General features: G+C 41.1%; 1 long non-coding RNA gene across 6 annotated transcripts in view; it reads left to right on the top strand.

The window, feature by feature from the left end:
* The window catches only part of LOC149128561 (uncharacterized), a 168,905-nt gene that overhangs the window by 123,309 nt on the left and 22,457 nt on the right, over positions 1-23,139 (top strand). For 3 of the 6 annotated variants that reach the window (XR_016235157.1, XR_016235129.1, XR_016235138.1), the window contains one exon: positions 6,419-6,479. The exons of 2 other annotated variants lie outside the window; for them this stretch is intronic. This is a non-coding gene — a long non-coding RNA (uncharacterized LOC149128561). Of the gene's footprint in view, positions 1-6,418; positions 6,480-16,035; positions 16,206-23,139 lie in introns of those variants that run through there. One more of the 6 variants, XR_016235166.1, reaches the window with a different exon arrangement.

Here is a 23,139-nt window from a genome sequence, read left to right as displayed (position 1 = left end):
TGGGAGACCAGGAAAAGCACCTGGCTCCTGGCTCCTGCCAACGGATCAGCGCGGTGCGCGGGCCGCAGCGCGCCGGCCGCGGCAGCCATTGGAGGGTGAACCAGTGGCAAAGGAAGACCTTTCTCTCTGTCTCTCTCTCTCACTGCCCACTCTGCCTGTCAAAAAAAAAAAAAAAAAAAAAAAAAAAAAAGACTACACACTGTTGAAAAACAAACTGTTGAAATCTTTACTTAATGTATGCTAAACTGATCTTCTGTATATAAAGAGAATCGGAAATGAATCTTGATGTGAATGGAAGGGGAGAGGGAGTGGGAAAGGGGAGGGTTGCGGGTGGGAGGGACGTTATGGGGGGGAAGCCATTGTAATCCATAAGCTGTACTTTGGAAATTTATATTCATTAAATAAAAGTTTAAAAAATATAAAAAATAAACTTAAAATGTAAAAAAAAAATATTAAGACTACACATGTGCCACTATCAAAAGTATGGAATCCTGAACAGAGCCTAATATGACAGGTGAGATCTGACCCTAGACTTTCCTTAGTTTGGAAAGTCATGTAAGTTCCACCTGAGGGTATGTGTGGGACATGAAGAACTAGCGACAGATTGCTTTCATAACACATCCCCTGAAAAGAGAACTTTACGTTCAGCTTTCAAGATCAAGACTTACAAACAGCCTCGTAGAAGACAGAATCTCTCAAGAGCCTCAATGTAAGGCAGAACTATAAACCTTATTCACCATTTGCTGCTCGTCATAAAGCCGTCATCCAGCGAAATCCCTCCTACAGGCATTGCACATCAAAACATGAGAGACTTAGGCTTATAATAAGATCTATGCTGTTATACACTTTGCTGTCTTTCTTATAGGAACCTCTTTGTTAGAAGATTTAGAAGAAGGAGTGAGTTAGTACTTGCTCAGAACCTGTAAGGTGTTGCTTCTACCTTACTGAAAGGATTTTTAATGTCATTCATTCAGTCATTCAGTTTTTATCAATGAGGAATCTAAGACCTGGAAAGGCCTATAAGCAGAATGTTATTGTAATAGATACCCCATGTAGGAAGAGGGTGTCATTCAGTTTATCAATGACTCTTTTGAGAGTGAAAGTAGGTTCCAGATGAAAAGGACGGTGGGGAAGGGGCTCTGGAGCTGTCCCAGCAAACCAGGACATACAGGTCTTTGACTATTCAGGACAATGAAATCAAACAGTGTATGTGAAAATGCCCAATTTTAATGGCTGACACACAGGAAGTGCAAAATAAACTTTGGCTAACTCTAAATCTGAAAGTTTAGGCATCTAGAAAGCTAGCGGAAGGAAGAGCTGTAAGTTAGACTCAGGTTTTCTAACTTCGAAGGCTAATGTCCAAGGAAACAAAACAAACGAAATTGCAAGATGACAACGAATTAGCCAGTTTCATTTTTGTTTATTTTTAGTTTTGCTTTGTCTTGTACATAGTACATACACTTGACTTTTTTTTTTTTCAGTTTTACAGGTTGACTAAACTATCCAGTGTCTTTAAGACAGAAACATGGGGCTGGCGCTGTGGCGTAGTGGGTAAACAGCCACCCGCAGTGCCAGCATCCCATATGGGCACCAGTTCAAGTCCCAGTTGCTCCACTTCCGATCCCGCTCTCTGTTATGGCCTGGGAAAGCAGTAGCAGATGGCCCAAGTCCTTGGGCCCCTGTACCCATGTGGAAGACCCGAAAGAAGAAGGTCCTGGCTCCTGGCTTTTAGATCTGCGCAGCTCTGGGCGTTGCGGCCAACTGGGGAGTGAACCAGCAAATGGATGACCTCTCTCTCTCTCTCTGCCTCTCCTTCTCTCTGTGTGTAACCTGACTTTCAAGTAATCAAATAAATCTTTAAAAAAAAAAAGAAACACACTGCTACACAACTATGCAGAATAGGAAGGAGATGAAACAGAAAAGAGGGAAGGAGGGAGGTAGGAGGAGGGAAGGGAGGTAGGGGAGGAGAGAATGGTGGGAGCAATTGTCTCCTTTGATGTAAGATCTTGTGGAACCTGTATTCAGACAAGATATTACACATTCCAGGAGCTCAATTGGTTTCCTTCTCTGGTTAAAGCCCGAAAGAACAAAGGTAGGTAAGGAAAATTCAGTCCAATTATAGAAAATGCAGCTTAGGCTAAGGTCAAAGCTGTGTGCTCCAGGGATCTTTTATTAACCACTTGATGGAAGGATGAGGATAGGTTAATAAAAGTCTTGACCCCTAGCATTAGGAATACATCTTCAAGAGAAAAATAAGATTGCTAACCCAGAGAAAAGGTATGAAACTTTGTCTACAATTCAATTAACATATTTGTATTGAATTGGTGTTTGAATATTGAGTTTATCTTTGAGAGTGCAATGGAAGTTGGTTCAGTCAACATACCTTGGTTTTATGGGTCATCACTTCATTTAAGCAAATGGTTAGATTGACTTTGAAGGCATCCAAAGACCAGATTATAGGAAATAATTCATAATTCAGAGGAGAATATTTTCAAAAAGTAGATATCACATAATTTATAATTTTTGCATATTATCCTAATTCATTTTTAGCAGAAAATTTGCCTATATCAATATTTTGCCAAGACAGATATTAAAACAGATCAGCACTGTAGGTATTCTCAATAATTAGAGCAGCATGATGGCAGCTGAGAGTTCTGTTATGGAGACATAAGATGGGAGGTGACTAACACATCCAAGTGGAATTGTGAAGTATTTGAATATCTTCAAAAGCCATCTCTTCCACATGTGGTCATCTCTTGAATTAGGGATTACATTCTTAACCATGGAATGTTTAGACATCTCCATGTCTCCACTCAGATGTCCCATTATCACAGCAAATTCTGAATATTTGAAAAAAAAATCTTTCTCAACAAGTTGGCTTTCTTCTTGCCATTTTTTTTGTTATTGTTATGGATTTCATAATTTTCCCAAGTCACTTAGGTTGTAAACATCATGAAGAGCCCAGATAGGTTCTTCTCTCTCCCTTTCTACCCAGGTCACATTACCAAGTCTTGTCAATCATACCTTCATAATTCTATAATCTCCTCTCTTACCACTTAATCCATTACCACCTTGTCTGGCCCAACATTCCCAGAATTTCTTTACATGCAGAGTAGTATCCTGACTACAAGTCTTCCTACATAACATTGTATTCTTTTTTTTTTTTTAAAGAATTATTTATTTGTTGTTGTCGATTCATTCTGAGAGGAGGAGCATGGTGGGGGCAAGAGGCACAGAGTCACCACACAGACCCCAGGAGTCAGGTGAAAGTGGGCCAGAGGTGAGCACCCTGCAGACTCATTTATTTCAGTTGGTACAGCAGCTTAAATAGCCAAGGCAGCCAATCCTGTCAATGGCTGGTTTATGCCCTAACCAATCACAGCCTGTTGCCAGGCAGTATCCAAAGCCATTCAATCACAGCCTGTTGCCAGGCAGGCTCCGTTGCCAGGTGGGTTTCGAAGCCATTCCTGAGTAACTGACACTCACTTGCCAGCAGCCATCTTGGCATGGCCTTCTCATTCTACCACATTTATTTATTTGAAAGTCAGAGTTACACAGAGAGAGGAGAGGCAGAGAGAGAGAGAGAGAGAGAAAGAGAGGTCTTCCATCCGTTGGTTCATTCCCCAGTTGGCCACAATGGCCAGAGCTGTGCCAATGAGGAACCAGGAGCCAGGAGTTTCTTCCAGGTCTCCCACATGGGTGCAGGGGTCCAAGGACTTGGGCCATCTTCTACTGCCTTCCCAGGCCATAGCAGAGAGCTGGATTGGAAGTGGAGCAGCCGGGACCCAAACCAGCACCCATATGGGATGCTGGCACTGGAATGACCACCCGAGGCTCTTGACATGAGCTGCCTGTGCTACGGAAGCCTTTCAAATCCACAAGCTCTGTCAGTATTGAGACAAGACCATAAGCAAAGTGGAAGTTCCCTACTCCCTTTAGAGAAAAGTACATCTTCTTTGATGTAAGCCTTCTCTTTTCAAAGGTGAGCAACCCATGTAGAGGGGATTGTTCACACGATCTGATTTTCAGATACTTCATCTTCTTTTGATGCATACCAGGTTGTTAGTGCCCTAATTAGAGTACAAAACCAGGATTCAATATTATTCTTTAAATGTATGAGATGAGCTGCTACAAGAAAGTGAGCAATGACTTCCTTCATCTGCAGTCTACGTGCTAATGTTGGTTAATCACTATAGTTTTGATATTGTCCTCATAATTATCACATAGTTCTATTTATATAGTAAATCATTTTTACATTAAAATGTATGGAAAATAGCAAAAAATCATAGCTTGCTTGTTCAGATATTTGTTTTAACCAGAAAAAACTATGAATCAGGGCTCATCTTTTCTAGGCTGCCACCAAAAACTGAGAAATTTGTATCAAGTGCCCTGCTAGACTCTCCAGTGTGAGGCTCAGCTTCCACCTGCCTAGAGGGTGTTCTCTCCTGGCTAATGTTCCTGCACCTCAAACTCAACAGTTTTGACCTTAACTCATCTTTCTGCCCTTCCGTAATAGTGTATGCATGTGTCTTGCTCCCTTTGAGAGAGCAGCATCTCTGACAGTAGGGACTCATATTTCCCGCAACATCTAGCCCAATGAAGAATTCGAATGAGACACTCAATAAATACAGTAAACAGACTAAATCACTGTTTAGTCATTGGGAGTTAGGACATTACTAGATTTGATTTTATCAGAGTGAGTTGGGATAGACAAACCAGTAAAACACCAGAACTCTTCTTGCTATCTTTAGGTGAAATGTATAGCTCCCTCTGGGATTGTCCCAACAAAGGAGCTGACCTAGTTTAATAGAGTATAAATATAGTGTGTTCCCAAAAGGTCCCCAAACACTAGATACACTAAAGTGTATCTTCAGTATTTCAAGTGGTGCAACTAATACAGATTGACCCACTTAAAATGAGCCTTTTTACACAAAGTGCTTTCTATTTAAACCAAGACCATCCCACAACATTCTTGCTGTCCACCATCCAGTAAAATTCCATTTCTTTCTGAGTGACTTTTGAAGAATTTATGTTTGACCAAAACAAAATCAAAGCGAACACAACAATGAACTCTACCAAAGCCATGTGGTTTATAGAAGGAAATGGAGGCAAGCACAGAAATGGAGAACAGCAAGCTTCAGCATTTTCCGTATTTTATAGTCTCAATTTGCACTGCCTTGGTCAGGACACTATTTATATCACCTAGATATTTCATCTGAGGTTAGATAGCTGTCAGAGGGTAAGCATTACTGCCTTGTTTATAGTCTCACAGAGTGCCCATAAACATTAGTATCTGGACAAAAATACCATCCTGGTTGTATACTTTCAGAAAAAGGGACCTCTTTGCTGAAATAAGAGAGGGTAAATCCTCAGCCATATTATTCATTCCTTGCCCTAATTAACAGAAGAGCAAGAACTAATTAACAGAACAGCAACAACTATTATTGGTACATCCTATATCCAGGAAAAGCTCACATTCTTCCCAGCCCTCAGTGATAACCTAGCAGAGAGAAGTTCTGACTTGCAGAGTGGGGGTGGAATTCTTTTGCATGGCTCCCTCTTCTGTCCATCCTACTCAGGACATGATGTCCCAAAGCTGGCCTAAGGCCGTCTCCCACTTGGGAGGACTACACTGACCTTGCATGGTCTAAAGGGGAAGTCCATGGGAAGGAGGAATGGAGTAGCAGCTTAAGACAGCTCTGTTAGGAGTCATGTGCGTGTGTGTGTGTGTGTGTGTGTTTCCATTCTGAAGCTATAATAAACACAAGCTAAATGAAAAAACAATCAGCCTCCTTTTGATGAAAGAGTTGGGTTGCTTCCAATCTTTTCCTATTACTAACCATGCTGCAATAGATATTCATGTATATCATTTTGCTTGTGTCCCAGAATAACACTAGGATGCATTTCCAGAAGTGGAATAGCTGGGTCAAAGGGTCTATGCATTTGTAATTTTATAGTTATCACCAAATTTCTCTCCCTAGGGACTGGACCAATTTACATTGGCACCAGCAGTATGTGAAGGCGACTTACCAACAGATTGTATCAGACCTTTGGATTTTTGACAATCTGATAAGTCAAAAATAGTATCTTAGCATAATTTTTAACTTGCATTTCACCTATGAGCAATTTCCAGTATCTAAAAATGCTTTGAATTTCCTTTTATATTCTTTCACATTGAGTTATATCAACATTTAAGAGCTCTTTATACATTAGGGAGATAAGCTCCTTTCCTTGATATTTGTTGCAAGTATTTAAATTTAATTTAACATCGGTTTTTGTTTAATGGTAAGCTATAATACTCAAATTCTCTTTTAATTTTTGTAAGGTATAACAATTTTTTAAATTTTTGATTTTTGAGTTATGTTTAGATAGGCTGTTCTCTCTCCAAGCCTCTAATGTTTTCTTTCTGTATTTTTAGAGTTTTGAGTTTTATATTTAGATCTTGGACCCACTTGGAATTTTTCCTGATTTGAGATATGGTAAGTGGATCCAAGAGTTCCAATAACTTTTATTGAACATTCCTTTTCCCTCTGATTTTTTTTTTTTTTTTTTTTTTTTTTTTTTTTTTTTTTTTTTTTTTTTTGGACAGGCAGAGTGGACAGTGAGAGAGAGAGAGAGACAGAGAGAAAGGTCTTCCTTTGCCGTTGGTTCACCCTCCAATGGCTGCCGCGGCCGGCGCACCGCGCTGATCCGAAGGCAGGAGCCAGGTGCTTCTCCTGGTCTCCCATGGGGTGCAGGACCCAAGCACTTGGGCCATCCTCCACTGCACTCCCTGGCCACAGCAGAGAGCTGGCCTGGAAAAGGAGCAACCGGGACAGAATCCGGCGCCCCGACCGGGACTAGAACTTGGTGTGCTGGCACCGCAAGGCAGAGGATTAGCCTAGTGAGCCGCGGCACCGGCCTCTATTTGGTTCTAATTATGAACTTTCTCTATTTTTTTCATGAATGTGTTCATCTCACGCATGAGTCATGCTCGTTTCATTATTAAGAATTTATAATATGTTTGAAATCAAGAGGATTATTTCTCTTTTGATCTTTTTCAGGATTTCTCTAAGTATTGTCATTGATCTTTTAGATAAATATTTTAAATCATGTTGTTTAGCTCTTTCAAAAATGTTCATAATTTTACAAGGATTACAATAATTTTATGAATTAGGTTACAGAAATTGACATGTGTGTAATGTTGCATTCCTAATATAGAAGATTCCTATTTTTCTATGAATTAAACTTCACTACCTTTGGTTAATTTTACTTAATATGTCCTGGATTTTTCATATTAACTTTCTTCTTAGGCATTTTATCAGTCTGTGTTGCTGTTGTAAATGAGATCTCTTCTATCATCAATTGGTTTGATTTGCATTTATGATAAACATTGGCTTCTCTGTATTGATTACCTATCTCTACTTGTTCAATTTTAAAATAGAGAGAGAGAGAGAGAGAGCAAGCGCCGAGGGGTAGAGAGAGAGAAAGATACAGTCAGACACAGACAGGCAGGTCTTCTACTCCCCACTCTCATGCATCAGCTGGGGCTGGGCCAGGCTGAAGTCAGGAGCCAGGAACTCAGCCGAAGTCTCAAGTTAGTGGCAAGGACTCAACTACTTGAGTTACTTGTGACCTCCCAGGGTGCACATGAGCAGGAAGCTGGACTCTGGAGCAGAGCTGAGACACAGATCTAGCCACTCCCCTGTGGTATGCAGAAGTCTTAACCATTGGGCCAAATGTTCACTGCTGACATGTTCTTTCAAACTCACACGTTCATTCAGTTGATTCTGCTGAGTTTTCCAGGTTACTGCCAAATGTCTTCAAACACTGGTTCTCTTTTCCTCCTTGCATCCTATTTTGAACCTTTAGCCTTTTTTTCTACTTTGTAAGTATATGTTGATCAGCACTTCTAATCCAATGTTAAATTAATGACAGCTGTGGGAAAATTTATTATCTTAGAACTCCTAAATGGTTTTATAATTTAAAAAGATACTCTATTTGTGGCTAAGATGGAAATATTTTTTCATATTAAGACATTATATATAACCATACTATGCCGAACTTTTTAAAAAACAAGAATGACATAAAGTCTTTTTAACTCAGGGTTTTAAAATTATAATTCAGATGTATAGATATAGATCTCCAAGAATTTTGATGAATTCATTGAAGCTCTTCAAGATAGTCAAGGTGTAGAACTATGTCATCACCACAAACAATTCTACAGTGCCCTAATATCCCTGTTCCTGACAGATTGCTGTTTTTTTTTTTTTTTTAATTCTTATGGTTTGCTTTTGCTCCAAAATAAATGGAATCATGAGGTACGCAGCACGGCTGTTTCTTGCTTCTTTCCTTTAGCACAGTCCTCTGAAGATGCAGCCATGTTCCTGCATCTACCAGTGGTTTCTCCTTTTTATTGTTGAAGAGTCCATTGTACGGATCCCCCAAACTCAGGTCATCAGTTTTCCAACTGATGGTCATTTGGTAAGTTTCTAGGTTTCAGTTTGCTATAAACAAACTGTAGGCCTTTGTGTAGACTTACGTTTCATTTCTCTGGGGTAAATATCTAGGAATGAAAAATTTGGAGGGCTGGCTCTGTGGTGCAATAGGTTAATCCTCCGCTTGCAGTCCCGGCATCCGATATGGGTGCCGGTTCTAGTCCTGGCTGCTCCTCTTCCAGTCCAGCTCTCTGCTGTGGCCTGGGAAAGCAGCAGAAGATGGCCCAAGTCCTTGGGCCCCTGCACCCATGTGGGAGACCAGGATGAAGCACCTGGCTCCTGGCTTCAGATCAGCGCAGCTCTAGCTGTTACAGCCATTTAGGGAGTGAACCAACAGAAGGAAGACCTTTCTCTCTGTGTTTCCCTCTCACAGTCTGTAACTCTACCTCTCAATCAAATAAAATAAATCTTTTTTTGGCACACCGGGTTTTAGTCCCGGTTGGGGTGCCGCATTCTGTCCCGGTTGCCCCTCTTCCAGGCCAGCTCTCTGCTGTGGCCCGGGAGTGCAGTGGAGGATGGCCCAAGTCCTTGGGTCCTGCACCCCATGGGAGACCAGGAGAAGTACCTGGCTCCTGACTTCGGATCAGCTCGGTGCGCCGGCCGCAGTGCGCTGGCCACCAGCCATTGGAGGGTGAACCAACGGCAAAGGAAGACCTTTCTCTCTATCTCTCTCTCACTGTCCACTCTGCCTGTCAAAAAAAAAAAAAAAAAAAAAAAAAAAGGAAAGAAAAATCTGGGTTATATGGTAAGTGTATGCATAACTTTATAGAAATTAGCAACATTTTTCCCCAAGTGGCTGTACCATTTTGCATTCACACCAAAATGCATGAAAATGACAGTTTCTCTATATTCTTGCCGGTACTTTACTTTGCGGGTTTTTTTCCATAAGGATATGATAGTATCTCATTGTGATTTTAATTTGCATTTTCCGAATGACTAATGGTGTTAATCACCTTTTCATTTGCTTTTTTTGCCATTTGTATCTCTTCCTTGGTGAAATACCTTTTCAAATCTTTTGCATATCTTTTATTTTATTTTTAAAAAGGATTTATTTATTTGAAAGGCAGTTATACAGAGAGAGTGAAGAAAATACACACAGATATATATACACATATAAATATGTGTGTATCTTTTAAATAAATAAACTTAAAATTAAAAAAATACTTTTAGTGCCAGCGCCATGGCTCACTTGGTTGATCTTCCACCTTCGGCGCCAGCATCCCATATGGGCACCAGGTTCTAGTCCTTGCTGCTCCTCTTCCAGTCCAGCTCTCTGCTGTGGCCCGGGAAAGCACTGGAGGATGGCCCAAGTGCTTGAGTCCCTGCACCCGCATGGGAGACTGGGAGGAAGCTCCTGGTTCCTGGTTTTGGATCGGTGCAGTTCCAGCTGTGGCAGCCATTTGGGGGGTGAACCAGTGGAAGGAAGACCTTTCCCTCTGTCTCTCCCTCTCACTGTCTGTAACTCTACCTGTCAAATGAAAAAACAGTTTTTTTTTTTTTATTTATTTTTTGACAGGCAGAGTGGACAGTGAGAGATAGAGACAGAGAGAAAGGTCTTCCTTTGCTGTTGGTTCACCCTCCAATGGCCGCCGCGGCCCGCGCGCTGCGGCCCACGCACCGCGCTGATCCGATGGCAGGAGCCAGGTGCTTCTCCTGGTCTCCCATGGGGTGCAGGGCCCAAGCACTTGGGCCATCCTCCACTGCACTCCCTGGCCGCAGCAGAGAGCTGGCCTGGAAGAGGGGCAACCGGGACAGAATCCAGTGCCCCGACCGGGACTAGAACCCGGTGTGCCGGTGCCACTAGGCAGAGGATTAGCCTAGCGAGCTGCGGCGCAGGCAAAAAAAATAGTTTTAAAAATTGAAATATAAACCCCATTCCATAAAATTCACCATTTCAAATATACAATTAAATGATTTTTAGTATATTTACAGCGATGTATACCTATCATTACCAGTAAATATTATGAGATTTTTATCACTCCAGAAACAAACTCTGTAAGCATCAGCATTATTCCCAATTTCTCCTTTCTCCAGCCTCTGTCAGTAATCTATTTTCTTTCTCTACACGTCTTATTTTTGATTATTCAAATAAATGTAATCATATAATATATAGTCTTTTTTGTCCAGTTTCTCTCACTTAGCATAATATTTTCAAGGTTCATCATATTGCAACATGTGCACTACTTTCGTGTGTGCATGGCTGAAATCACATTGAGTTTTGTGGCTGTACAACATTTTGCTTGTCCATCCTTCAGTTGATGGATATTAGACTGCTTCCACTTACTTAAATCCATACAGAAGTTTTCAGTTGAGTCTAGGTTTTAGTTGACATGAGTTCACATCTCGGCGTGGAATTGTTGCATTATATGGTAATTCTGTTCAATATTTTAAGAAAATTAACAGAAGTTTTGCATAGTAGATGTATCATTTTACTTTCCCATCTGTAACATATGAAGGCTCCAATTTCTCTGTATCTGAACCAACACTTATAATTTTTCTTTAAAAAATATAGTAATCCTAGAGGGCATGAAGTGATATTTTACTATAGTTTTGATTTGCATTTACCTAATAACTAACACTGAGTGTCCCTTTATATGCTAACTGAATGGTAAGCTATCTTTTTGGTAGATATGCTTATCCCAAGCCTTTGTTCATTTATTCAGTTAGGATGTTTGTGTCTTCATTGCTGCATTTTAAGAATTTTCAATGATATATTCTGTATACTAAATCTTGTCAAATATGTGATTTGCAAATATTTTTACCCACTCTCTGTGTTTGACATGCTTATCCTTTGATGAACAAAAGTTTTTTAACTCTTATGAAGTCTAATTTTTCTCCTTTTCCCTTTGGTTATTTGTTCCTTATGTCATATCTTTTAAAAAGCAGTACCTAATACACAGTCATGAATATTTATGAGTATGTTTTTTGGGGGGTTGTAGTTTTTAACTCTTAAATTCAGTTTTGATGTATTTGGATTAATTTTATATATGGTGTGAGGTAGGGAGCCAATTTCAGTTTTGTGTGTGAAGATACCAACTGTCCCAGCAGCATTTGTTGAAAAGTCTATCCCTGCACCCTTTTTAATTGCTTAGCACACTGGCAAAAAGTCAGTTGACAGAAATGTATGCATTTCTTTCTCAATCGTATTTCATTGAGCTTTATTTTTATGCCAGTCCTGCACTGTTTTGATTAATGTATCTTCTTAATAAGTTTTAAAATCAAAACGTGTGAGTCAGCCGGTGATGTGGCTCATTAGGCTAATCCTCCGCCTGCGGCACCAGTACCCTGGGTTCTAGTCCCGGTCGGGGCGCCAGATTCTGTCCTGGTTGCTCTTCTTCCATTCTAGTTCTCTGCTGTGGCTCGGAAGTGCAGTGGAGGATGGCCCAGGTCCTTGGGCCCTGCACCTGCCTGGGAGACCCAGGCAGAAGCACCTGGCTCCTGGCTTCGGATCGGCACAGCGCGTCAGCCTCAACGCGCTGGCTGTAGCAGCCACTTGGGGGGGGAACCAACGGAAGGAAGACCTTTCTCTCTGTCTCTCTCTCTCACTGTCTAACTCTGCCTGTCAAAAATAAATAAATAAAAAAAAGAAAGAAAGAAATGTGTGAGTCCTTCTATGTGGGTTGTCTTTCAATTTCCTTTGGATATTTGGTTCTTTTGATTTTCATGTGAGTTTTTTAATAACCTTGTCAATTTTTGCAATGAGGAAAACAATGGTTGGAATTTTGTTAGCAATTGCATTCAATTTGTACATCAATTTGTAGAGTATTCCATATTAACATTATTATTCCAATCCATGAACATAGCATAGATTTCTATTTCTTTACCTGCTCTATAATTGGTTTGAATAATGTTTTATAGATTTCAGTATAAAAATCATTTAATTCATTTTTAAAATGTATTCCTAAGCATTTTATTATCTTTGTGCTTTTATAAAAGGAGTTATTTTCTTAATTTCACTTTAATATTGCTCACTACAAAAGTATAGAAAAACAACAAATTTTGGTATATTGATCTTGTGTCCTATAGCCAATTTAATTGGTTATTAAATCTAGCAGATTTTTTGTGTAATCCTAAGAATTTCCTAGATACGCGATTGTTTCATCTGTGAATGGAAAAACATCAAATTTTGGTATATTGATTTTGTGTCCTATAGCCAATTTAATTGGTTATTAAATCTAGCAGATTTCCTAGATACATGATTGTATCATCTGTGAATAGAAATATTTCTACCTTACATTGTTGATGACTTTTATTTCATTTTCTCATCTAAATACCCTGAGTGGAACCTCCAAGAAAATTTAAGAGAATATAATACTTTTTATATACTAATGAATTCAGTTTAATAGCATGTTGTTGAGCAAATTTTGTGTCTATATTCATAAGAAATATTTGTACAGTTGTTTTGTTTATCCTTGTTTCTTTGTCTTACTTTGGTATCAATACTAGCCTCATAGAATGAGTAGGAAAGTGGTCTCTTTACTTCTTGTTTTTTTGGGGAGGAAGAGTTTCAGAAAGATTAATGCTAATTATTTTTCAAATGTTTGGTAGTATACACCAATGAATCCTGGCATTTTTATGGCAGATTTTTGTTGTTGTTGTGACCAAACTAAACCCTTTACTTACAATAGGTATATTCAGATTTTCTATTTCTTCCTGGTCATTTTGGTAGTTTATGTTTTTCCATAATTTTTCCTTTTAATCTAGATTATCTGGATATCATGTAGGTAAATATATAATTGCTGGTTTCATTCTCATGGTCTTTTTTTTTATTTCTGTAAGACTTATAGTGAAGTATCCTTTAATTCTAGTAATTTTTTTTCTTAGCCTAATTTTGTTGATTTTTTAAAAAATCCCTACTCCTAGTTTTATTATTTTTTCTAATATATTTCTGTTTTCTAGTCCATTTATTTCTGCTGTAATTTTATTATCCCTTTCCTTCTGTCTTTTTTTTTTTTTCCAAAGATTTTATTTATTTACTTGAGCGGCAGAGTTACAGACAGAGAGAGGAAGAGACTAAAAAAAAAAGTCTTCTATCTGCTCTTTCACTCCCCAGATGGCCACAACAGTTGGAACTGGGCTGGTCCAAATCCAGGTGCCAGGAGCCCAAGTCCTTGAGCCATCCTCCACTGCTTTCCCAGGCCACCGACAGAGAGCTGCATTGAAAGTGGAGCAGCCAGGACTTGAACCAGCACCCAAATGGGATGCTGGCAGCACAGGCAGAGGCTTAGCCACTATGCCACAGCACAGGTCACCTCCTTTTGTTTTCTTTAGATTTCTTCCTCCTTTTCTAGTCTACTTAGGGTTAAATAGTTTGTGGCTTTTGAATCTTTATTCTTTGATAAAGTGTGCTTTACAGATAGAAATTTTTCTCAAAGAACTGCTTTAGCTGCATCCTGTAAATTTTGATACATTGTTGTATTAGTCAACTATTTATTACTATAACAGAATACCTGAGACAAGATACTTTAAAAAGATTCATTCATTTTGGCTCATGATTTTGGTGGCTCACAGTGCAAGATCATGTGGGCCCCACCGGTTTGGCCTCTGAGGATGACATTCTTGCTGTCAACATCCCAAGGTGGCCCAGAGAATCACATGTCAAGACACAGGGAGCATGCACATTTGTCTATCTATCTAGGGGTGACTTCTCTTTCCTTATAAAGCCACCAGGATTCAATCATGGGGATTCCACTTCAATAACCTAATCCAATCTAATTCCTTTAAAATGCCCCAACTCTAAACTCCATTATTTCTACCCTGTTAGTACCATTAGTTTATGACTTTAAGATTTAAACTCTTGTGTGAATTTTGGGGCTAAATCATATTCAAACCCTAGAAGTTGTATTGTATTATATTGTATTGTAGGCAATACAATAGAGGATTACAATACAATACAATAGAGGATTCTCTAATTTCTCTGGTGATTTCTTCTTTAATACATTGGTTCTTTAGGTGGATGCTGTTTAATTACCATATACTTGGGGCCAGCTCTGTGGTGTAGTGGGTAAAGCTGCCACCTGCAGTGCCGGCATCCCATATGGGCGCCCGATGGAGTCTCAGCTGCTCCACTTCCATTACAGCTCTCTACTATGGACTGAGAAAGCAGTAGAAGATGGCCCAAGTCCTTGGGCCCCTGCACCCACGCGGGAGACTTGGAAGAAGCTCCTGGCTTTGGATTGGCGCAGCTGCACCCATTGCAGCCATTTGGGGAGTGAACGATCTCTCTCTCTCTGCCTCTTCTCTCTCTGTGTAACTCTTTCAAATAAATAAACAAATCTTTTTAAAAAATAATTACTATATATTTGAGAATGTCCCAAATTCTTTGTTATTGATTTCTAATTTTGAATTGTGCTTGGGGAATGTACTTTTTATTATGCTATTCCTTTTAGGTTTTGTGAGGTAGTTTTATAGGCCAATATATGGCTACTCTACAGAATGTTCCATGTGCACTGAGATGAGCATCTGTTCTAATGTTGGAGTATTCTAAGATTTCTGTCAGATCTACTTGGTTAACAATGTTCAAGTTTTCTATTGCTTCTCTGATCTTTGCAGTTGCTCTCTGCATGATTGAAACTAGAGTATTATCAAAATTAAGTTGTCTTTTTTCCCTTGACTATGTCAGTTTTTGCTTCTTATGGGGTTCTGTTTTTAGCTATTAATATATTTATAATTGTTACATTTATGGATGCACTGAAATTTTTAATATTACAAAATGCCATTCCTTGTTCTTAGAACAATTTTGATCTTAAAATTTATTTCTTCCTGATGTTAATACAGCCATTTGAGCTTTTTTTAAGTTACTGTATGCATAGTATACATTTTTCATTCTTTTTCACCCAATCTATTTATTGGGAAGTATATAGTTTGATCACTTTTTAAAATCCATTCTGCTAGTCTATGTCTTTTAATTGAAGAATTTAATCCAGTCATATTTAATGGAATAATTATTTTATTTATTTGAAAGGCAGAGTTACAAAGGGAGAGAGAGGGAGAGACAGAAAGAGAGAGAGAAAAATCAATTTTCCATCAGCTAGTTTACTCCCCAAATGGCTACAATGGCCAGGGCTGGGCCTATCCGAAGCCAGGAGAAAGGAGCTTCTTCTGGGTCTCCCATTAAGGTGCAGGTGCCCAAGGACATGAGCCATCTTCTGCTGCATTCCCATATGCATTAGCAGGAAAGTGGGTAGAAAGTGGAGCAGCAGGAACACAAACTGCAACTACGTGGGATGATTGTGCCAGAAGCATTGGCTTTACCTACTATGCCAAAGCACTGGCCTCTAGAATGAAAATTTATGATAATATAGTTCAGATTTATAGCAAATTAATTTCAAATATATATTTATATATTACACATATATAATGAATTGAATTGTATTGCCCTAAAAATTCATATATTGAAGCCTTAACCCTATGTAGTTGAAGATAGGGCCTTAAAGAAGGTAATTAAGATTAACTGGGGGGTCAGCACTGTGGTGCAGCAGGTTAAGGCCCCGGCCTGGGGCGCTGGCATCCCATATGGGCACCGGTTCTGATCCTGGCTGTTCCTCTTCCTGTCCAGCTCGCTGCTATGGCCTGGGATATCAGTAGAAGATGGCCCAAGTCCTTGGGCCCCTGCACTCGCGTGGGAGACCCAGAAGAAGCTCCTGGCTCCTGGCTTCAGATCAGCGCAGCTCTGGCCATTGCAGCCATCTGGGGAGTGAACCAGTGGATGGCAGACCTCTCTCTCTGCTCTACCTCTCTCTGTAACTCTGTCTTTCAGATAAATAAAATAAAATAAAAAAAAAAAAAGATTAATTGGGTCTTAAAAATGCAAGTGTAACCTGATAGGATTAGTGTACCTGTAAAAAGAGAAAGAGACTCCAAAAAAGTCTCATTCATCATATTTGCACATAGATAAGGTTTTGTGAAGACACAGTGAGAAAGCAACCATCTACATACATACAAACAAAGAGTCCTTACCAGAAATCATCCCTCATCTTGAACTTGTAGCTTATAGAACTATGAGGAAGTCAATTTTTGTTGTTTAAGCACCCAGTCTGTGGAATTCTATTGTTGCAGCCTGAGTGAACTAATGGAGTGTGCAAAAATTTGCCTCCTATGTAGATCCGTTCCCTTCCCTTTTTGTGCAGTTATTGTTGCAATTTATAGTTTTATACATTGCATACCCATACTGTGGTACAGTGGATAAAGCTGCCACTTGTGGCATCGGCATCCCATATAGGTACTGGTTCTAATCCCAGCTGCTCCACTTCCATTCCAGCTCCCTGCCAATGTACCCAGGAAGGCAACTAAGAATGGCCCAGGTCCTTGGGCTCCTACAACCTGCATGGGAGACCTGAGGAAGCTCCTGGCTCCTGGCTTCAAAATGTCCCAACTACAGCTGTTGCAGCCATCTGGGGAGTGAACCAGCACGTAGGGGATCTCTACCTCTGTCTCTCTCTTGCTGTAACTCTGCCTTTCAAAAAAAAATCACATAAGATAAAAAGGAGTTATAATAAAAATATATTATACAATCTTTTCTATTTACCTTTAGAAGGTGCCATCTTTGTTTCTTCAGTAGATTTGAGTTAGTGTCTAGTTTACTTTCTAGTGTTCTCTTATCTTAAGTTTCTTTTGTGGCATTTAAATAGTTTGTTTTAATTCATTTTTGTGTTTTATAATCTATCTCATGTTTTCTGTAATGTGCTTTCTTCATTGTTTTATTTACACTGTTGATTTCATTTTTGTGATACAGTGTTCTTCTTTACTATACTCATAACTTGTCCAGACTTGTGTTTCATCCTATTCTGTTGTGTTATCATGGCTTTTCTGAGTTCTTGCTGCTTCTGCTGTGGGGGCCTCCCTGTTGGTGACAATAGTTGCCTTGAATGGTTCTGTCTTTAATTCACAGGCAGGTTCTTCATGCACTCTGTGGTAGCGTTTTCTGTTATTTGTCAGTTAGGTAAAGAGATGCTTCTTGCTGTTGTTATTTATATGATCTATCCCACATTATTTTTGTGTATAATGTAAGATAGGTCTCCAGTTTCTCTTTTTTTCTCTTTCTACATATGTCTATTCCATTTTAGCAACACCATGTGTTATAAAGACTTCTTTCTCCATTGAATTGTCTTAACACCATTGTCAAAAATAATTGTCTGCATATATGTAGGTCTCCTTCTGAATTTTATTCTGTTCAGTTGGCTTCTATTTTTATTATTATGCCAACACCATGCTTTCTTGATTACTCTAGCTCTATGGAAAGTCTTAAATAGTAATCTTTCAGCTTTTTTCTTCATTTTTGAGATTGGTGTTGCTATTCTTGATTTTTTACATTCTATATTAATTTTAGAATCAGTTTGGTGACTTCTACTAAAAGTAACGCTGGAATTTTTCTTGGCATTGTTTTCCTTTTTTTCGTTTTTCTTCTTTTTTTTTTTTTTTTTTTTTTTGAGAGTAGGGTCTTTTTTTTTTTTAACATTTATCTATTTGAAAGTCAGAGTTACACAGAGAGAAGGAGAGGCAGAGAGAGAGAGGTCTTCCATTCGCTGGTTCACTCCCCAATTGGCTGCATCAACGAGAGCTGTGCCCATCCAATGCCAGGAGCCAGGAGCTTCTTCCAGCTCTCCCACATGGGTGCATGGGCCCAAGGACTTGGGCCATCTTCTACTGCTTTCCCAAGCCATAGCAGCGAGCTGGATCAGAAGTGGAGTAGGCCGGCTCCACGGCTCACTAGGCTAATCCTCCACCTAGCGGTGCCGGCACACCAGGTTCTAGTCCCGCTCGGGGCGCCGGATTCTGTCCCGGTTGCCCCTCTTCCAGGCCAGCTCTCTGCTGTGGCCTGGGAAGGCAGTGGAGGATGGCCCAAGTGCTTGGGTCCTGCACCCCATGGGAGACCAGGAGAAGCACCTGGCTCCTGCCTTCGGATCAGTGCGGTGCGCTGGCCGCAGCGCGCCAGCCGTGGCGGCCATTGGAGGGTGAACCAATGGCAAAAGGAAGACCTTTCTCTCTGTCTCTCTCTCTCACTATCCACTCTGCCTGTCAAAAAAAAAAAAAAAAAAAAAAAGACAGAAAGAAAAAAAAAAAAAGGAGTGGAGCAGCCAGGACTTGAACGGGCACCCATATGGGATGCCTGCACTGCAGGCAGTGGCCTTACTCACTGCGCCACAGTGCCGGCCCCCTGCATTGTTTTCTATCTACAGACCAATATGGAGAGCCCAAGAAGTTTGACTCTTGCAATCCACAGACATGTATACCTATGTGTATAGGTTTACACTTTTTATAATAGGCTTTTATTGGTAAACTTTGATACTCTCTACCTAATTTTTTATAACAAGTTTTACCAAAGTTATTCCTGTTCTCTATTGTTATTCTTTATGGCATGAGTTGGGTTCTCAGGGACCTGCTCTTTCCAGGAAGAACTCACAGGGAAAGGGAGGACAGAGCAGCCTTCTACCTGGTACAGGACAGACTGCTTCTCGTGTGTATGAAGATACTACAAAATGTTCAGAGAAGATGGAAGCAAAAATGCTTTCTGTGCCCAAAATTAACCTTAAAATCCACGCATAGTTTTTTATAAGTATTTTCTGCGAACTTTTTGAAAACCACTCCTATGCACAGATTTCCAAAGTTTTTGCACCCCAAAAATGTAACCTTTAACTTCATTTCTGTAAAACTCTTGAGTACCCTTGTATGACAGTTTGTTTTATTCCTTATTTAGCCAATGTTTTTTGACTTTTGTTTGTTTTTAATTACATTGGCATCACCACCAGAGCTACACACCCAATTTCTGACCTCCTTTTAACCTGGCATGGGTCCCTCCCTTTCAAGAGTAGGCTTTTGCCACTATTTTGTGAGACCTGACACTCCTTGTCTATTCTTTCTACTCTACTCTTCTCTTCATGGCTTCTCTGCAATCAGCAGCTATTGGAAGATCTTACACATTTTTCAGGTGTCATATTGTGTCTTTATTCGGGTTTCACTTAACATGGAATTTTAAGGATTTCCCCCCCCCCATTCCTTTATATAAATTCTAGAAAGGGAAAGAAGAATATGCTGATCTATACAACCATGTAAATAGATGGGTAAAAGTTTCAAAATTTAATTTTTAAAATTCACATTTAAAACAATATATTGGGGCCAGTGTTGTGGCATAATGAGTAAAGCCATCGCCTGTAGTGCTGGCATCCCATTTGGGCACTGGTTGGAGACCCGGCTGCTCCACTTCTGATCCAGCTCTTTGCTATGGCCTGGGAAAGCAGTAGAAGATGGCCCAAGTCCTTGGGCCCCTGCATCCACATGGGAGACCCGGAAGTAGCTCCTGGCTCCTGGCATTGAAATGGCACAGCTTTGGCTGTTGCAGCCCATTGGGGAGTGAACCAGTGGATGGAAGACCTCTCTCTCTCTCTCTCTCTCTCTCTCTTTCTCTGTCTCTCCTCCTCTCTCTGTGTAACTCTGACTTTCAAATAAATAAATAAATCTTTTTAAAAAATAAAAAATAAGCCTTAAAAAAACAAAAAAACAATTTATTATACTTTCTGAGCAATTCTCTGTATAATATAACAAAGAATAATTTTACAACATTCTCAAAGTAGAATGTGGGAATTTTAGAGTTCTATTACCTAACAAAAGTATGTCCATTTCCAAAATACACTGTCTTGATGTAGAAAGACCTTTTTCTAAATAAAGGATTAAAGCTAAGTAACTTAGTGATTACAAAGAAAAATGCTTTCAGTATATTATTTTTCTAATAGTCTTTTACCTTCATTTTCTTAGTTTCATAGGACTTTAGAATTTGCACTAGATTCCGTTTTGCAGGAACTTGAAGCTGATTGTCCCCTCGGAGCAGCCGCTGCTGAGTGGCAGAGCACAGCACCTGGACAGTCAGCCCCCAATGCCTTGTTCTTTCCCTGCAATCCACAGGCTCTTCCAAGTATCCCCAACAAATCAAAGAGCATCCCCTTTGATTTAGGTGTGAGAAAAAGGATTTGCGCTGGATAAGGCTGTGAATTTTTTTTTTTTTTTTTTTTTGGACAGGCAGAGTGGACAGTGAGAGAGAGACAGAGAGAAAGGTCTTCCTTTGCCGTTGGTTCACCCTCCAATGGCCTCTGCGGCCGGCGCGCTGCGGCCGGCGCACCGCGCTGATCTGATGGCAGGAGCCAGGTACTTATCATGGTCTCCCATGGGGTGCAGGGCCCAAGCACTTGGGCCATCCTCCACTGCACTCCCTGGCCACAGCAGAGAGCTGGCCTGGAAGAGGGGCAACCGGGACAGAATCCAGAACCCCCACCGGGACTAGAACCTGGTGTGCCAGCGCCGCAAGGCGGAGGATTAAAGGCTGTGAACTTTTGTTAATAAACTAAATCCACTCAAGTCCACTCTTACTTGAGATCTACATATTAGGGTACTCAATGGGAATAGCTGTCTCCTACCTGAACACTTCCTGCTTCATAATATCCACGAGTGCTTCGGATTTGAAGTCCTTAGAGACAAGGATCCGGGTACAGAATGTATTAAAATCACCTTACAAAACCAGCTCATTGGTAGCTGCTCAAAGAATGTTTTCTACCGCTGCTGTGCTGTTCCGAGGCACGTTAAGTTTTGGTGTTTCACTGCCCCTCTTCTTTCTCTTTGTCTTTCCTGATTTCCTTGGCACTGTCTCCAGACCATACCAAGACCTTGAGCAGTGGGTGCTTACACAAAGCAGTTGCAAGCGAAGACTAAAGAAGATAGCATAAGGCAAGAGACATCACCTAAGGGCAGGGCAGGAGTAGAGAGGACCTGGGGGGGGGGGGTGCCTGGCAACCGGGGGCCATGAGAAACCTAAGGATTCAGAAACAAGAAGATGAGTGAGCCAGCAGATGGAAAGATGGAAGTGCTCTCTCTCTCTCCCAACATTTACAAATAAATACAATTTTTAAAAAGCAACGAGAGACCCGCGGAGTCTATATATAGTCCCAGCCTAGGCTGAAGAGCAGGCAGGCATCAAGCCGGCAGTCAGGACAGCAAATCCAAAGCATTGGGAGGAGAGAACGCTTGAAGCCGAAATACCGCAGACTCAAAGGAAAACTGGCTTAGCGCCCATGATGGCAAGGCCGGGTTTTGCACAAGTCCGGGGAGCACCATTCTCATTTTCCACTGTGAAGAGCAGGGTCAGCCACGCTAGGAAGCCGGCCAGTATGTTACAGGTGCGGGTGAGAGACGGGATGTCAGTCTCTCCCTTGACTGCTGCTATCAGACATGCTCCGTGGAAAAGCGCCCACATTCAGGCCACGACACCGTGCGTGTCCGTGGGAATCAGAGCAGGAAACCAGAGGCTTTAACCGTCAGAGGGAGGGGTGTCCTGGGGCCTCCCTGAACTCGCTGACCCCCTCGGCGGTTGCCGTGCTGTCTTGGAGATGAGGTACCGGCCCTGGTAATTGTAGTTTTGGAGTCGGCACCCCCACCCCGCTCCTCAGTTCAATACACACGCCTTTAATTTGCTGTTTTTCAATTCAGCTCCAAGACTGTCGTCAGCCATTTTTCCCTCTTGCCGTTAACACTGAGCACCTTGTTCCCTTTTATATGGTGAACAGAGCCAAGCAGTGTGCATTGAAATCCAACATCCTTTGTGTAGCTTGAGAAATCTGAGGCTGCCATCTCCGGGCCTTTTTGTTTCTCTCGCCTCGCTCTGCCCACGACTTGCCAACTCCTTTTGGCTCTCCTGGGCTTTCGTTATGTCCCGTATCGATTGCCATCCTTTTCTTTATTTTCAGGGTGCTAAGGATGGCCCCTGCAGCACAGTGACGCTGGCTTTGGGTGACGGTGAGGTCAGCCTCCGACCCCGAGCGCACGGGGCCAGTGATATTTCACCAAGCCAGGATTGTTTTTGCATCAGCCGCTCATAAAGGAGCCAATTGATTTTTTTTTTCCAGACTGTGATTCTGAACTCGCATGGTCTTTTCTGGGATTTCAGTGTGCTTATTTGAATGCTCTTTTTTATGCTTTTCTCCATCTTAGATCTGTGATCCTCAGGTACCCAGTTCACTAATTACCCCCAGTGCTGGCACCTGACAGCAGGTGGCCACAGTTCTGTTAATTATGTCCCCAGGCTTAGGAATTCTCTTCTAATGACATGCAATCATCTACCTTTGACTCTTGGGCTCAAAGCAGGTTGCAGGCATGCATCTCTTCCCCTGAGCCCTTGAAATCTGTTCTTTTGGTCTAGCACCTCAGGGTTCACGTGCTGTGCCTGGAAGGTGTCTGATGGGATACCCAGGTCCTCCGTGCCTTCTGCGAAGTGCTGACGTCACAGCAACTGCAGGTGGAATGAAGGGGTCTGAGCCAGCACAGCACCAGCTGAGCAAACAGGCCCACAACAGGGAAAGTGTTGGCCAGGGACCGGCCGTGTACTAAGGCCTTTTTCTTGTCTGCCTCAATTTCCCGGAATTCTGTACAAACTGTCCCTTAGTGCAAAGAGAGATTGCAGCTTGCCATAGAGAGTCAAATGTAGGATAGACAGTGCCAAGGTTAACTCCTCCACGTGGGAGTAAGGGAGAAATACAAGGATACAGGACATAAGAGGCCTGGGTTCCAAGAGGAACAGTTTCTGATCTGTTATAACACTCAGGCCATGAGTGACAGGATATCTGTTTACATCCATAAAATTGGACAAATATTCATTTTTTCTTGTTTGCAGTACAGCCAA

Source organism: Oryctolagus cuniculus, chromosome 1 (assembly GCF_051225735.1).
Source record: "Oryctolagus cuniculus isolate XC-2025 breed Fujian yellow rabbit chromosome 1, ASM5122573v1, whole genome shotgun sequence".
Classification (NCBI taxonomy): Eukaryota; Metazoa; Chordata; class Mammalia; order Lagomorpha; family Leporidae; genus Oryctolagus; species Oryctolagus cuniculus.
The sequence above is the reverse complement of the archived record's forward strand: the minus strand, read 5'-3'. Positions and strand labels throughout refer to the sequence as shown.